Here is a 17,714-nt window from a genome sequence, read left to right on the forward strand (position 1 = left end):
TAGGTATTACCCTATGTTTGATTTTCAAAATTTTTCCTTCAGTACTTCTGCAACTATAGGGACAAACACATAGTAAGGCCTAAAGTGGACTGCTGCACATTGGAAATTTCTTCGAAGCCACATGTTTTATTAATCAAATACCTGCCAGATGTGAATTTACATTTGTGTTTAATATGAAATACTTGTTTAAATCCCTGTTCAGTTGAATTTCTTAACTTATGGTATTTATCTTTCTCACTCTGACTTAGTTCACTTATATATTACCCCCTAGGTCCATCCATGTTGTCACAAATGGCACAATCCCATCCTTTGTTATGGCTAAGTAACAGTCCTTCCTGTGTGTGTGTGTGTGTGTACCACATCTTCCTTATTCACTTGTCTGTCAATAGACACTATGACAACTATGCCCAAGTAAAAAAAATTTTTATTAAATAAATAAAAAATAAATTTCTTAACCTATTCTAATCTCCCCTAAAAATGATGCCTGATGCTTATCCCTGGATATGAGTATTTCTGAGAACACTTTTACATCAATACTCAAGAAACATCTTCCTACCCTGGATTTATGGGAAGGTACCCTCCAGCAACGCAGAGGTAAAGGGAAGAATGTTTGAAGGAGGCTAATACTGATTTGTCACTTACATTGTGTCAGGCACTATGTTAAGTGTTATATATATATATACCATCTCATTTAATAATCGTAACAGTTGTTACTATTAATCCCCATTTTACAGATGAAGAAACCAACCCAGAAAGGTAAATTAAATTATACCAGGTCACAAAAACACAAATAATCCAATTAAAAGTGGGCAGAAGACATGAATAGACATTTCTTCAAAGAAGACATACAGATGGCCAACAGACACATGAAAAGATGCTCAACATCACTGATCATCAGGGAAATGCAAATCAAAACTACAATGAGGTATCACTCTCACCTGTCAGAGTGGCTAAAATCAACAACACAAGAAACAAGTTTTGGTGAGGTTGAGGAGAAAAGAAAACCCTTGTGCACTGTTGGTAGAAATGTGAACTGGTGCAGCCACTCTGGTAAACAGCATGGAGTTTCCTCAAAAAGTTAATAATGGACTCCACTAATCACATTACTTGGTATTTACCAAAAAAATACAAAAACACTAATTCAGAGGGATACATGCACCCCTATGTTTACTGTAGCATTATTTACAAGAGCCAAATTATGGAAGCAGCCCAAGTGTCCACTGACAGATGAATGGATAAAGAAGCTGTGGTATATATATGTAATGGAGTGTTACTCAGCCATCAAAAAGAATGAAATCTTGCCATTTGCAATGATGTGGATGGAGCTAGAGAGTATAATGCTAAGTGAAATAAGTCAGTCAGGGAAAGACAAGTACCATATGATCTCACTCATATGTGGAATTTAAGAAACAAAACAAACAAGCAGAGGAAAAAAAGAGAGAGTGAGAGACAAACCAAGAAACAGACTCTGAACTACAGAGAACAAACAAATGGTCACTGGAGGGGAGGTAGGGGGAATGGGTTAAATAGGTGAAGGGGATTAAAGAGGACACTTATCATGATGAGACTGAGTAATATATGGAAGTGTTGAATCACTATGTGGTACACCTGATACTAATATAACACTGTATGTTAACTATACTGGAATTAAAAAAGTTAATATAAAAAATTCATACCAGGTCACATGACTAGAATATGCAGGAGCCAGAATCGGAAGCTCAGTCTGTCTGACTTTAAAACACATGTTTTTTTGGGGCACTTGGGTCACTCAGTTGGTTAAGTGCCTGACTCTTGATTTCAGCTTGGATCATTATCTCAGGGTTGTGGGATCGAGTCCCCCATTGGGCCCCCTGCTGAGTGTGGAGCCTGCTTGAGATTCTCTCTTCTCCCTCTGCCCTGCCCCACTTGCACTCTTTCATTCTCTCTCTAAATAAATAAATACATATTAAAAAAATAAAAACACAAAACATATGCTCTTTTGAGGAGAGAAAGATGGTGGCAAAGTAGGAGGACTCTAGGCTCACCTCGTTCCCCAAACACAACTAGGTAACTATCAGTTCATCCTAATACTCCAGAAATCGACCTAAAGACTGACAGGACAAATTATACCTCTAAAGGAGAGAAAAGGCCACTTGAAGAAGACATTTTTGTAAAGAAGATATACAGATGGCCAACAGGTACATGAAAAAATAATCAACATCACTAATCATCAAAGAAAAGCTTAGTACAGGGGTAGTATCATAATCAATGAGTTTATATGAGGCATGATTATTGCTGATTAAGAACTAACCACCAGAAATATGCAATTCATCTTAATCTCAGGAAACAAACTGAGGGTTGCTGGAGTGGTAGGGGGTGGGAGGGATGGGGTGTCTGGGTGATAGACATTGGGAGGGTATGTGCTATGGTGAGTGCTGTGAATTGTGCAAGACTGTTGAATCACAGATCTGTACCTCTGAAACAAATAATGCAATATATGTTAAGAAAAAAAAAAAGATAGCAGGAGGGGAAGAATGAAGGGGGGGAGATCGGAGGGGGAGACGAACCATGAGAGATGATGGACTCTGAAAAACAAACTGAGGGTTCTAGAGGGGAGGGGGATGGGGGGATGGGTTAGCCTGGTGATGGGTATTAAAGAGGGCACATTCTACATGGAGCGCTGGGTGTTATGCACAAACAATGAATCATGGAACACTACATCAAAAACTAACGATGTAATGTATGGTGATTAACATAACAATAAAAAATTAAAAAAAAGAAATATGCAATTCAAAACCACAATGAGATATCACTTCACACCTGTTAGAATGGCTATTATAAAAAAGACAAGAAATAACAAGTGTTGGAGAGGATGTAGAAAAAAGGGAACCCTTGTACTGTGACTGGGAATGTAAATTGGTGCAGCCACTAGGGAAAACAATGTGGAAGTTCCTCAAAAAATTAAAAACAGAAATACCATATGATCCAGCAATTCCACTTCTGGGCATATATCTGAAGGAAATGATAATACCGACTCAAAAAAAATACATATATACACCCAAATGTTCACTGCGGCATTATTCATAATAGCCAATATATGAAAACAGCCCAAGTCTCCAGTGATGGATGAATGGATAAAGAAATATGGTACATATATAAATAAAGTATTATTCTGAAAAAAAAAAAAGCCAACCAAACAAACAAAAACAAACAAAAAAACATACACTCTTTCACCAAACCATTTACACTGTCTCTCAGGGCAAAGCAGAGAATGAACACTTAATTTAAATCCATGCAGAGGATTAGGTCAGGAGGTGCCCTTCCCCCGCCCCCGAAAAAACAAAACAAAACAAAAACTATGAACTTCAGTATTCCGATTTGGAACATCAACCCTTTTGAGTCCCATGTTCTGGCCTTTGCTACTTGTAGAATATGGGTTATCTCATGCTCTCAGTTGGTGACTTCTATCCCCTTATTCCAAATTAGAAGGTAAGCTATTTAGGAAGGAGGCATAAATTTTAGTGGGAAAACAGATCCTGTATCATATTTTGATATGTCATGCATTTCATTCATCACAGATATTTTGGGGCAGGTTGAAGAAATGGCCCTTAATCTCTACTCATCCCACATCCATTCATTGTGACTGTGGCTCGTTCATGAAGAGGGTAATCTATGTCCCCATGCTTTTAATTTGGACTGCCTCCATGTCTTGATTCATCCAACAGAAGGTGACAAGAGGCTATAACGTGCCAGTTCTGAATCCAGCCTGTAAGAAGCTTTGTGTGTTTCTGTTTCTCTTACTTACTCTTGCCTCCCTGTCCTGCCATGGGAACAAAATGGGCCAGAGTGTAGGAGGAGAGACACATGTGGACAGCCACGCTCAGAAGCAGAGCCGCCTAGCTGAACACAGCTAACTGCATTCTCGTGAAGAAGCCCAGCAGAAAACAGGAGTGCCCCCCAGCCATGGCTGCCTTAAATTGCTGACCCGCAGAACTGTGAGCTAAATACATGGTTGTTGCTTTAAGCCACAGAGTTTTGGAGTGGCTTGCTTTGCAGCATCAGATAACTGACATACATTTATTAAAATATGGCCGAGTGCCAACTTCGTGGCATGCTATGGGGACACAGAGGGGATTAAGTTATGGTCCCTGTTCTGAAGGGAGCAGCCAGCACTCCACATGGGAAATCAGACTGTAAACCAGTAATCACACATGTCACGTGATTAATCAAAGGAACCTGTGAAATCCTTTCAGTGGAAGAGTTCTGCTTCCTCTGTAAAGAAGCCACCATTCCAAGGAGCACAGTACCAGTTGGTTCCAATACTTGTGTGATAGTGTCATCCAAACCTCAGACTGCAACAGTGGTCACTCAGCAAGGAGCCTTAAGGATTACCCAATGCTACTTATATCTATTCTAGGATCCCCATTAAGTAACCTCACATGGGAGCCAGGAGCTTGGGGAAAGCTGGAAAGACTGCTGTAGAGGGATGCTATCCTCTGTTTAAATTTGGAATAGCTAGATATTTGGGGGTACCAAGCAAAAATGTTAGTCCCTCGGACTTTTAATGAATGAAAAAATTAGCAGAGCTGTCAGAGACGTTTTGACTACCTCTGACTTTTCAGAAAGACAACCAAGGTAGCAGCAGATAGATTAGCATAGAGAGGCTGAACCTGGGTTTGATTCCCAACCAACAGGTTTGATTCACTTTCCAATTGTCAGCTGGTTCCAGAATCTCCATAAACTTCACCGGGCTTGTCTTTAAATAGGTAAGGTTCTGAGGAGGACTAAATGCACCTGGTACATAATTAATGTTAATTCCTTCTCCTGTTTCTTCCATTCTTAACTCCCCTTTGCTTTCTGTTACCTTCCTTCTTTTTCCTGTGGCTCCAACCAGAGTCCCAAGATATTAAGCTCAATGAAATTGGATCCTAATTATCAGCAAAGTGGATGTGTTTGAAGGCTTCCCCAATGTCTGTCTGTAAAAAGTACCTCTTCAAAGTGGCCCTCAATAACTACTTGAGTAATTCTATTCATGAGCACAAAGGGCTGAGACAAAAGGTTGAGACAAGTCTGCTTGGAACAAACTCTTTGCATTGAATACAAATGCACATATCGGCAGCTGGCCTGTCACTTCGGTCCACAGAAGGAATGATGGTTTCATGACATCCTTGGCACCACAATGGACTCACTCTCAATTGGCTGGAACATTAAACATGACCAAGGACATAACTAGATAGACTGTCCTAGAATTTTTTCTTCAAATGTAGCACATTCGAGATTCTTATGCAAACCAGAACGGAAGTGGGGAAATTCTTTCCTTTTCTTTTTCTTTGCTCTTAACCTCAATCACATTACTCTTGCTTTAATTTCCTTCTATAGAAAGAACGCCTAACAGAAAGCACATGTGAGAATTACATAAAAGTAGAGCAGAGTGAAAAGTGAGTCTGTGGAATATATACATCAAGCCTTGATCAATGAGGAGGTGAAGTGACCACCTCTTGGATGCACAGTTTCCTCATCTGTATGGTGGCAAGAATCACCTCTGGGGTTAGCATGGGGTTATAGGAATGATCCAAGATAATGGATGTGAAAAACGGTAGCGTCTCTACTAAAACACTTCCTCGTCTCAGTACCTTTGCACTTACTGTTCTCCCTGCCTGGAGATCCTTTCCTTTCCTTTGGAGATGTTTGTTGGTGCATCCTTCAGTTCATTCTGGCCTCTGCTCAAATGCCACCTCCTTAGACTTCCCTTGATTATCTTATTCAATAATAGCCATCCTATCACTCTCTATCTCCTTATCTTGGTTAAGTTTTACTTCGAAGCACTTATCTGACATCGTATCATGTATTTACATGTTAGTTGGTTAACTGACCATCTCTTGCAATAGAATGCCAGCCTTGTGAACGCAGGGATTTGATCCGTTTTGTTCACCTCTGTATCCCCAGCACCTATAATCCCGCAATATGGTAAGGATTCAAAATAAAACGTGTGTTAAATGAATAAGTTAAAGACTGTGCAAGATTATTTTCACATCAAAAATCACAGGCACAGAGTGGGCATCCTGTATGTGTTGGCAGAATTAGTGAGCGTGCATACTCATGTGTGACCAAAATTGGGGAAATAGGATGCTCCAGAGAGCCCAGGTCTCCCTGACTTAGCACCCCTGCAGATTGCATAAGGAATGTCCAGACACCTTCTCTTTCCAGCATGACGTAATGTGAAATGAGAAAACTTGCAGACCATGCTGCTCACAGACGAGACAGATGATCTCATCCCCTTCCTGGGCATTCCCAGGCTTTGCTGTTGAAAATTAAATAAATAAGTAAAACCTACAGGTGGTTGTTTCAGCCCTAGTCGTTTGCTGGCAAAATACTGGAACTCATCTCTTAGCTCCCTGGTGACTGGGGAGAGGAAAGTCATGTCAGATATTGTCTGGCCTGTTCCTTAAGCCAAATGGAATGGATTTTGCCTGAGAAACGAGGACATAAAGGGGAAGAAATACATTTCAGCATCAGGCACAGGGGACAAGCTGTGAGCAACTCATTGGGGGTGATGGGGAGTTTAAAGAACAAAGTATGCAAATTGTTTCATTGACACCAGAAGGCTGAGGTTGTTCTTGGGACTGTTTCAAAGGCTTGGGGTCTGAAGAAAGAATGTACCCAATTTCTTTTACATGGCTCACTTTCATTTACAAACTCCTTTGGTTTTGATGTCTGGGTATACATTACAATGAGCATAATTCTAATTTATCATATTTATTGCTCTACAGTTTGAAATCCCTTTCACAAGCAGATCTTCACAAAAGCCTTGAAAGTGAGGGACACAGAATTATCCTCATGTATGCTTGAGGCTTAGATTCAAGAAGAAAGGTGAACAGAGGCACCTGGGTGGCTCAGTTGGTTAACTGTCTGACTCAGCTCAGGTCATGATCCTAGGGTCGTGAGACTGAGCCCGGTGTCGGGCTGGGCTGGGTGTGGAGCCTGGTTAAGATTCTCTCTTTCTCTCTCCCTTTGCCCCTCCCCACCATTTCTCTCTCTCTCCCTCTCAAAAAAAAAAAAAAAAAAGGAAAGTGAAGAGATCACAATCATGCAGTTAGAGTGCAAGAGAACTGCTGGTAGAACCCAGATCTGGTTATGTGGTTATCTTTACGTCCAAATCTCTACAGTGGAAACTTCCAGACTTAAAAGGTGATCTCTATTTGTCAATCACAGAGTCTGTCTTCACCTGATTTTTCTGTATCCCTTTCTTCCCTCATCAGTCACTAGATACTCTATAGGTATTTCAGACACTAATGTGGGACAGGTCTGTGCACAAACGAAACTGAATCCACCTGGGTGTCTCATGAGCAATGAACACATTCAGATGGAGCTGTTGACTCTGCCCTCCAAACCTGCTGCCCCCTCTCGATGCTCTCCCCTTCCCACCAATCTATTTCTTTATCCAGAAATTAGTATCACCAGTTGCTTAAGTTGTAAATATAAAAGTTATCCTTGATTTTTACTTATCCATAACCACTTTCTCCATCCAACCCATGATAAAACTCTTCCGATTATCACTTCCAAACTATGTCTTGGCTCCATCCACTTTTCTCCATCTTCATTGCCACCATCTTAGTGCTAGGCCACCACTTTGCTCCAGGGTCTTTACAACAGCCTTATAGCTGATGACTCCTCTCCCACTCTTGTTTCTCTCATTCATTTTCTTCAATAGAAAAAAAAAGTGATGGTCCTGTCATATGTCTATCTTGGGCTTATCCCCCCACCTCCACACCCAAGGCTTCCTGATGCATTCATAAAATCCAAAATCCTTAACGTGACCACCCAGCTCTGCTTAATCTCACCCTTGGCTTTCTCGACAAACTTACTTGTGCTCTCTTTACACTAGCTTATTCCATTCGAGGAGCCCTTGGTGGAGACAAATGTTTCTTGAGGATAAAATCTACAGACAAGAAAGTGGGAGCTTGACTACTAGGATAGAATTCTGGTGATATTGTTTGAGCTGCTGGGTCTGGCTGAGCTCTAAGCACTGCACTAAGTTATTGAGGTAATACATCCCCTCTCCTATTTTTTACAATTAAGGTCAAGTTGATTTGAGTTTACTTTCATTTGCAACAAGATATTCCCAGATTTTTAGAAACTCACAGCCATGTGGGGGAAAAGCTGACACGTGAATAGGCAAATTCTTTAAAAAGAGATGGTTGGTATGATGCGGGGAAACACCAGGGACTTTTAGTCAGCCTGGGAGGGGAAAAGGGCCACAGGAGTCTTCCCTGCAGGAGACAACATCTGGTCTGAATCTTAAAGCATGTGAAGCATTTGACAGGCTGTATCTACCAAACAGAGGATGGTAGAGAGGCCTTCCGGGGATCAGGGAAAGCATGACTCAAGGCATGGTGTGGAACAATGTGATAGGATCAAGCAACCACAGTAGTAAGGCATAACTTTAATGCAGCACAGGGGATGGAGTCAAGGAAAGAGAAGCTGGAAAGGGAGACAGAGGCCAGACCAGGAAGTGGCTAACGGTGTATCCTAGCAAAATGAATAGTATCCTAGAAGTTTTGAGGAGAAATTTTCTCTACTTTTTAAAATGGGCGTTCTGATCCCTGCCCAGCTACCCTAAAAGATTAGGGTGAAGATCTCTCAATAAAATGGCTGCAAAAGGTGCTTTGAACCGGGTAACTAATTAATTAATTACACAAAGGAAACAAGAAAATTGGAACCTATTGGGCATTTCCTCTGGACCAGGATAGAGACTTAGGACAGGCAGGAGAAGCTGAGGACATGCTTAGTGGGTTTGGTGAGTCCCCCGAGCTTTCTGTTCCTGGCAGCAGATAGGGCGAGGGCACCTGTGGGAGGGGGGAGCCAATTAAAAATGTGGCCTGTTTCACAACTGCCCAAAGCAGGATTTGCCCCCTTACCCTCTGAGCCCCCCTCTCACACCCCAGCAACACAGAGATCCCAGAATGGCTTTTCAGATGTTGAAGTCCAAACAACATCAGCAATCAGAAGCTTTGTTTCCAGAAACTGTGCCCCCAACCTCCCTTCCTATTTTACTTCCGCTGTATGTTAACCCTCTCCCACCCAGCCCTGCGTCATGACACAGTTGAGCAAAGCTGAGCAAATGCCCTAGCTGCAGGCTCTTACCTAGGCAGTTCCAGCTCCAGGGTGGGGAGATGACTGGGTTCTTGAGTGCTCGGAGGACTGGAAAGTTGGGTCGTAATTGACAATGCACCAGAACAAGGGTTTGTTCTTCTGGGGTGGGGGGGTTTCCCATCCATGAGACTAGGAACTCTCAAGCCACATTCTTGGCATCAGCCTTCCAGGACCATTTACTATGGTCATTAAGGGTTGGACTGGTTATGGGCTGATTGCTTCTGCTATTTTACTTTTAAAATGGGATGAGCTGGGATGGTGAGCCTGAACTCTGAGATATTGCAAGCTGGGTCTGCCCAGATGAAAGGACAGAGGATTGTCACAAGAAATGAAACAATGTGCTTCTTCAGCTTAGATTTACTCACTAGTTGCTGAGAAGCTGTTCAGTGTCAGGTATTGTGTTGGCAACTAGATAAGATCATTAAGGCACTGCCCAGCCCTCCAGAAACTTGCAGTCCATTAATGGCTGGAGCAGTGGCACTAACTCCCTATCAGAAGCCAAAGGCTTGCAGTCCCTCCCTAGCTCTGCTACAGAGCTGTGCATGCCCACACACAAGGGAATGGCTTTTTGTCCACAAAAATTCTATCTTGGCAAAGAGGGACCATCTTATAAACAAGGTCTGACAAGTCGTGCAGATTTATAGACAAATCTCTCAGTTGCTTTGTTTTTCTTAACAAAAATATTACTCAGGGAAAACACACTAACCTATTAAAATCAATGCAAAGTGGGTATATTTATAGAGATTATCTGACCCATGGTAAGACAGGAGGCAAAGCTATCTATTACATTTTGCAATGTTTCCTGATGGACTGTTTGTGGTGTTCAAGAATATACATGTCTACAGAATAAATTTCAAAAGAAAATAAATAGTGCTCTATTGTTAGGCAAGTCAGTCCTTGTGGCTTGTGGATTAAAACAGGACTAGACCTAAAAAAAAAAAAAGAAGAAGAAGAAAAAGGAAGAGTAGACCGCAGATGAATCAGATAAATGCAAAGGTAACAGGCTCTGGAAAGCTGTTAAATGACCTTATGATGGATGGATCCATGTCAGGAGTTTGTATAAAACAGGTTCACGAAAAGTGAGAGTTGGAAGAAAAAGAAATGACTGAATATATGTATCATTTTAGGACTTGAAGTATACATGGTAACTGAACTGACAAATTCAATAGTGTAAGTAGACATTTTAAAGTTTCACCCACATCTCCCATGTTCAAATATCTAAATTGGCCAAATATCTTGTCTCTCGGAATCTTTCTGGAAACATGAGACAAGCCTTGATTAGATGCTGTCCTATGCCTCAGCACATATGGTAAGGGGCTGACGAAGCTGCTTCGTTTTCACAAAGGTACTACTTCCTTCCGCCTCTGAGCCTCAGTCTCCTGGTCTCTGAAGTCGAAGTGATGAAATACCTGCTTCGTCTCCTCACTGGACATCACTGCACTTTGCAAGGCAGAAAGCTATGGAAAGCTATACATCTGCACACTGGCTTTGTTTTGTATTTGATTCCCAGCTAATTGAGTTGGAGAGCCTCATTAAACAAATACACCTCTAGAACTTAACATTCTCTTCCCCAAGACTCAAAATGGAAAAAGTGAAGAATTTCCTTTCTCTTATCTGTTATATAAATTTAGGAATTACAAGGCACCTGAGGAGAAAGGAAATGATTGTTGACTTTATGATACTTGGTGCCTTTCTTTTTCTTTTTTAAGATTTTATTTATTTATTTGAGAGAGAGAATGAGAGAGAGAGAGCACATGAGAAGGGGGGAGGGTCAGAGGGAGAAGCAGACTCCCCGCTGAGCAGGGAGCCCGATGTGGGACTCGATCCTGGGACTCCAGGATCATGACCTGAGCCGAAGGCAGTCGCTTAACCAACTGAGCCACCCAGGTGCCCACTTGGTGCCTTTCTTGCCCCCATCCAGATGGACCAGAGCCGTAAGGGTCGTGTAAGGAGCATAATGACATTTAAGGGAGGGAATGTGAGACTCAAAGTTTTGCAAACTCACTTTTCTGAGTCCAGTTGCTCTGAGACATTAGCTATCCCATGGGATGGATCATTCCAGAGATTTTTTGTGTTAAATGGCCTCTGACACTTCTATACTTACTTATTTTATCCTAGGAGCCTAGAAATATAGTTCAGCTATATTGGTGGGCTCTGGCTAGCTACACAATCTTTATATAACTTGATTGGACACATCTATAGAAAGGAAGAGAGGAAACTTTTTCTTTAATGTGAAGTCTTCATAACAGAACTTTGGGCATTCTGAATTTATGTGTAGCTCATAGCTGTTTAATATCTTGGTTTAAAGGCTTTTGCTTGTTCCAACCTTGTTGCTGTAGAGCCTAGTTCAATCTGTGTGTATTTAAGAAAGAGGAAACAGGCTGGGAGCAAAACTGTGTCCTGGTGTCTTCCCAAAACACCCTTTTTTTTGCAAACCCTGAGAGCCTTTAAAAAGCTGCTTTGATTAGCTTCCACACCACTCCCCCCACAAACACAGAGTGAGATGCTAGTTTGTGGCCCAGGATGAGAGAAAGAGAGGAGCCGCGACTCTCACGGGACAGCTTGGCCACTCGAGTCTTCCAAACCCAAGAGACTTTACATAAATTGGAGATGCCCTGGAAGGGGACCAGCAGCCTTTTGAGCTCTTTACCCATCACTAATTCTGGCTCCAGCTGGACTCCGGCTCGGGTGATGAAAGGGACTGAAAGCAGCGGGCTCAGCGAGCATTTTGGATGGGATCTATTCAAGCTGCATTTACTCACCCTGCATTATGGGGTTTCCATGGCAATGGGTGTATGTTTCAGTGTGTTACATGTGGAGGGGCTGTACCTTACAGTCTCCCCTTGTCAGGAAAGTCTGATCATGTGCTATTTCCTTCCTAGTTGTCTGAATGGGCTCTACCATGAGTCAGTCCCCTCTTTTCCTGAGATATGCACAGAGAGAAATGCCCAAGGCCAGAGTCCAAGATCCTGAAACCACAGATCCCACTGGAGACACAGGAGAATGGAGTCTGTTCTAAAGACACTTGGCATGACTGTGGCCAATCAGAAACTGAGGCCCAGCCCCTTTCCTATTCTCACTTGGCTCCCAGCCTTGGCTGGGTTTTGAGGGCCATGAGATGAAAAGATCATCTGGACATTGTTCATTGTGATTCTTTTTTTAAATGGTGCATTTCGTGAGGCAGCTGGTACCAAAGAGAACTCTGTGTATGAGGCTGGAATAATTGTCCTCTAAGACATCTGTCTACTGGTCATTTAACGAGCCTGAGAACTGGGTGTTTGCAAACAGTTCATGGGATCACAGAGTTGTATTCAAAAGGAATCCAATTTAATGTCATTATTGTAGGAGGAAACATCCTTTCTCTTACTCTCTGTTCCCACACACCTTGGGTCATAAAATAAGAACCTTTTCCATCTGAGAACTTTCAGGGAGGAAGAACTGATTCTTCTTTCTAGTCCCCTCACTAACCCATCTCCACAGGAGACAGTCTCACTTATCTGGTGGTGACAAGGGTCTGAGTTCTGTTTGTCCGTATTTCTCGGCAGGGTGGGTCTATGTGTTAAAGACTGTGTGCCATGTGACCTCTCTTGAGTTCTCGTGTATCCTGGTGCTTGAATTCTAGACTTTCAGACTATAGTTTAAATTTATTTATCTAGTTTAGTGATTTTATTTATGAATACTTATAATTCAGGGTTGAAAAATCAGTAGCCCTTAAGATAAATCTGAACTTCTAATGCATTATTGTTCCACTTGTAGAATAACTGTGGAGTTTTGATTTAGATGTGAAACTTTACGAATTGAGAGATTGTAAAGCACAATTCTGAACTTCCAACTGACCTTGGAAGATCTGGCAGTGTGGCCTCTACCTGGTAATCATCAGCAAGCAGGAGACAGCCAAGTCTGACCCTCTAGGTTGGGCCTGGCTCTCCCGTTTGCCAGAGGGCCCTGGACACCCACTTCATACATTTGTAACAGCTAACACTCCAGTGTGCATTTGAGTGTGTGCCCTCTGCTAATGTGAGGCTTGATACAAAGAGAGAATTCCTGATTCTCTCTAGAGAGGAGATCATTTGTTAAAGTTTGTGTGACATGTAACGTGTCCTTTGGTGTGTTACTGGGGAGTGTGGGGGAAGCCAGGATGTCCCCCACGGCTGGCTGGGTTAGGGCTTGCTCTCCGCATGTCCAAGTGCTGAGGTCTAATTGTAACACCACCTGTCTAGGCGCTGAAGAGTTGGCGGGACAGGGCGGGAGGTGGTGGTGGTGGTAGGGGAACATCCCCTGGGAAGAGCAGAGATGGGTTCTGGAGAAGGAACAGGATTTTAGTAGGCAAAGAAGGAGAGAAAGGCTTTCTAAGCTGAAGGGTCATCGTGCGGGCAAAAAAAAGAAAAAGGTAATTATAAAGCATATGAAACCTTAAAAGATTATAAATCCTTTGGTATGCCTGAAATGTAGGATGAATGACAGAGACCTGGGAAAGATGAGGCAGGGACCAGGTAACAAAGGGTCCTCCCTGCTCAATGGAAATCTGCTGAAAGTTAATTTTTAACTAATTTTTCATTACATTTTATTTGAAAGTTCTAAAACATTACAGATAAACTTCTATTTGACATCTGTCTAATCCTTCTGCCCTCTTCGTCTACCTAGAGCACCAGGGTTTCTCAAATAGGGACTCCTGCCATTTTGGGCTGGATACTTCCTTACTGGAGATGGCTGTCCTGTACACAGTAGGGTATTTAGCAGCATCCCTGACCTCCACCCACTTCATGCCTATAGCATTACCATGCTTCCCAACAGTTGAGATAACCACCAATGTTCTCTAGACATTGCCAAGTGTCCCGTGGGGGCAAAATCGCTCCTAGCTGAGAACCATTGACCTAGCAGCAACCTGTGTCATCCATTTGCTGTAGAAGCTTATGGACCTATGTCTATACATTCACCTGTCCATATGTTTACCATGTTCTGTTCTTTTTCTGGTCATGTTCTGCTTTTCTTTTTCACATTATGTACTATTATGTTATAGGCATCAATTTTTACGGTGCTTTCACATACCTCTGAGTTTGGGATAACTAAACATGCTGGGACATAGGAAGCTATCAGGTTTTTTTTTGTTGTTGTTTTTTTAATGGTATAACATTTTGTAGTAGGGATATATCACAGTGTATTTATCTACATCTATGTGTTGAACATTTACTTTGCTTTTTCTTTTCTTTTCTATTTTAAACAATTTTGCTGTGCTAACACACATTCCCTCAAGCACACACAAGTCTGTACCCAGGATACAAGGCAGCCCCGCTGTTATTTATTCATCTCCAAAATGACTACTCCATTAACTAGACTCTTTGTGCTTCTTAGAGAAATGCTTCTCTCCTATTGAAAACAACCCTAGAGGGAAAAGAAAAAGGGGGCAAGGCAGAGGAGGGCAGAGGAGAAAATGAAGAAAACAAAGAAGGGTTTACCAGCCACTCCACTGATTGGAACCACAGTGCTGCTGAGTATCAGTTCAGAAGAAAAAAAAAAAAGTTTTTGGTGAGGAGATGAATAGCGCGACAGGGTATTTCAGATGTCAAAGGAGGCATCCTGGCACAACAGGAGGGAGAGAGAAAGATGAAGTTTCCAGATTTGTTTCCCAAAGTTTCTCAAGACTTTGCCCCCACCCTCTGATCTGATCCATAGCCAAAACCAACCAGCCTCCAATATGCCTTATCCCAAAGAAATGCATCCCTTTAATTCCTGCCTAAGCCAATTATCTGACATACGTCTTATGTTTTGAGAATATATATGTGTGTGTGTATATATATATAGACCCCTTCCTTCATAGGCTGATAGGCTAGCACAGGGCTAGACTCCCCCATGGGAAATGAGTTTATAACCTTGTCCTTGCTCATCTCACTGCATTAGCGGGGATTTATTTAGTATCCCACGGCCTTCCCTTGCTATATCTGGAGGGAGGAGGGCCAGAGCCTTTGGGACTAATCAGCTCTATTCTGGGAGAAGCGAACCTTAAGGTTCTCATTTTACAAGGGCACATGGCATGCCTGATGAGCAATTTCCCTTCCATCCTTCGAGATCTGGCTTCCCTCGGGAAATACTTTAACCTCCTTGTTCTCCTGACTTACTTTTGTGATGCTTCCCCCTATATTATCTTATTTACTCACCTTAGAAACTCTCATGCTTCATCTCCCATGAGCAATACCTTGAGGACAAGATTACATCTAAGACAGTCCCATGTTCCTGACTCTGTATAGTGCTGTCTTCCATTGGGCAGTGAGTCACACAGCCAACGCAAATCAGGAGTTAGAGAAAAGGACACTGCCTCACAATGGGAGGAGCCATAAAGTGTTATTGCAAAGAAGCCTGGGTACAGTGAGGGAATTATTGCAGCTCTTTTATAAACAATCTAAGCAAGACAGTTTTATTAAAATTAAAAATGCATATACTCGGTGACCTGACAATTCCACTTTTCTCTATCTGAGAGAAAATTTACACATGTGCATAAGGAAATATAAGTTAGGACATTCACTGCAAATTTGTTTGAAATGCAAAGCAAATAAACTCAAGGTCCAATAATATAGATCCAGATGTACTGTGATAGATGCACACTACAGAATAGTATGCTGCCATGTTAAAAAAACAAAACAACCTGGGGCACCTGGGTGGCTCAGTCGTTAGGTGTCTGCCTTTGGCTCAGGTCATGATCCCAGGGTCCTGATATCGAGCCCTCCATCGGGCTCCCTGCTCCGCGGGAAGCCTGCTTCTCCCTCTCCCACTCCCCCTGCTTGTGTTCCCTCTCTCACTGTGTCTCTCTCTGTCAAATAAATAAATAAAATCTTTAAAAACAAAACAAAACAAAACAAAACAACCTGACAGCTACCTAGGTGCCAGCATGTTTAAATATCTTAAACACTTAGTCATGTGAAATAAGCAAGTTAAAAATGGATGCATAGAACGTAACAGCACATACATGAAAAAGAAAAAAAAGAACACATTCTATTGATAAATACATGTACGGGTAAATATATAGAAATAGGTCCATGAACTTCTATTGCAAATAAATAACACTGGTTACTGTTAGGTCACTGGTTCTCAACTGGGGGCTATTTTGTCCCCATGGAACATTTGGCAATATCGGGAGACATTTGGCAATGTTAGGAGATATTCTGGTTGTTATAATTGGGGATGGAGTGATCCTACTGATGTAGTAGGTGAAGGCCAGGGATGCTGCAAAATATCCTTTGGTGCACAGGACAGCCACCTCCAGCAAAGATGATCCAGCCCCAAATATCAATAGTACCAAGGCTGAGAAGCCCTGCTGCTCTAGGTAGATGAAGTAGAGATCAGAGTAAAAAATGCATGTCAAAAAGAAGTTTATCTGTATTGTTTCAGACATTTCAAAAAAATATAATTGTGAATTAAGTATGCAATTACAAGGGACTGAAAACTGACCTTCAGTAGATTTCCACTGACTCCGGAGAACCATGTGTAACCTGGTCTCTGCCTTGTCTCTCCCAGGTTCCTAGTACCCATCCTACATTTTAGACATGCCAAAATATTTATATTCCTTCAAAGCTTCATGACTGCCTTTATTGCACATGATGTTCTGAGCTCTGGATAGCTGTAATGTTTATTCTACAATTCTACTTGGATGTCTAATAAGTAGGCCAACATTAACCTGCACAGAACAGACCTTGTGATTTCTACCAGCCCCAAGCTTGCTCTTCCCTCCTCTTTCCCGTATCAGGGCTTGACAACTCTCTCCCTCTGGCTGCCCATTTCCCTCACTTCCCACATCCGCTTCACTCACAGCACCTGTCAGCTCTACCTGCAAACTGTATCCTGAACTGACCATTTCCTACTACCTCCTGTCACCCTAAGTAAGCCATCTTTGTGTCTTTCCTAAGCCACAACAAAGGACCAGAGGGGATGAAGGGGACTGGTGCCACACGGCCAGGAAAGCAGATTGTAGGGATTGAGAACAGAGCTGAAGAAAGCATGGTCTCTAAGAGGGTGTTACTGAGGACCAGAGTATGAAAAAATGCCCTTTTTGGTAATAAAAGAAAATGCTAAATTAGCAGAATAAAACATTTTACTCATGAAGACAGCTATTTTTTCAGGGAGTTCTTCCTAACTGGGTTTGAATATGGTAATCAGACTTTGGGAGAGGATTTAGTCAGAGGGCATGGCAGCCCTTTGTTAGTGTGGCCACATGGGCCCATGGTTTGCCATGGCAACAGAGGAGGACTGCCCAGTGTTCTTGAAGAGGAAGAGAGCAGGAGTATAAATCTGCTCAGTGAGTAGACTGAGGAGCCAGTCCAGGTTGGACCCTGGGATTGCAATTTCACCTATTTATGGGATTGAAGTGGAAGACTGATTATGCCTGATGAGCCCTGGAATTTAAGTCAGAGACCAGTATAAATCCCCACTTTCAACCCATACTAACTGAGCTTACTAAACAACTGAAGGTCTCACTTTCTTTATCTACAAAATGGGTTTAATAATTTCTGGTTAACTTCTATTCAACATAGTACTGGAAGTTCTAGTTAGAGCAATTAGACAAGAAAAAGAAATGAAAAGCATTCAAATCA

General features: G+C 42.1%; 1 pseudogene; it reads left to right on the forward strand.

Annotated features, from left to right (window-relative positions):
* The first annotated feature begins 2,218 nt into the window (after positions 1–2,218).
* On the forward strand, positions 2,219–2,340 carry LOC145717207 (U4 spliceosomal RNA; annotated as a pseudogene).
* The last annotated feature ends 15,374 nt before the right edge of the window (positions 2,341–17,714 follow it).

The sequence above is a fragment of the Leptonychotes weddellii genome, chromosome 14, assembly GCF_054177405.1.
Source record: "Leptonychotes weddellii isolate Sample4059 chromosome 14, ASM5417740v2, whole genome shotgun sequence".
Classification (NCBI taxonomy): Eukaryota; Metazoa; Chordata; class Mammalia; order Carnivora; family Phocidae; genus Leptonychotes; species Leptonychotes weddellii.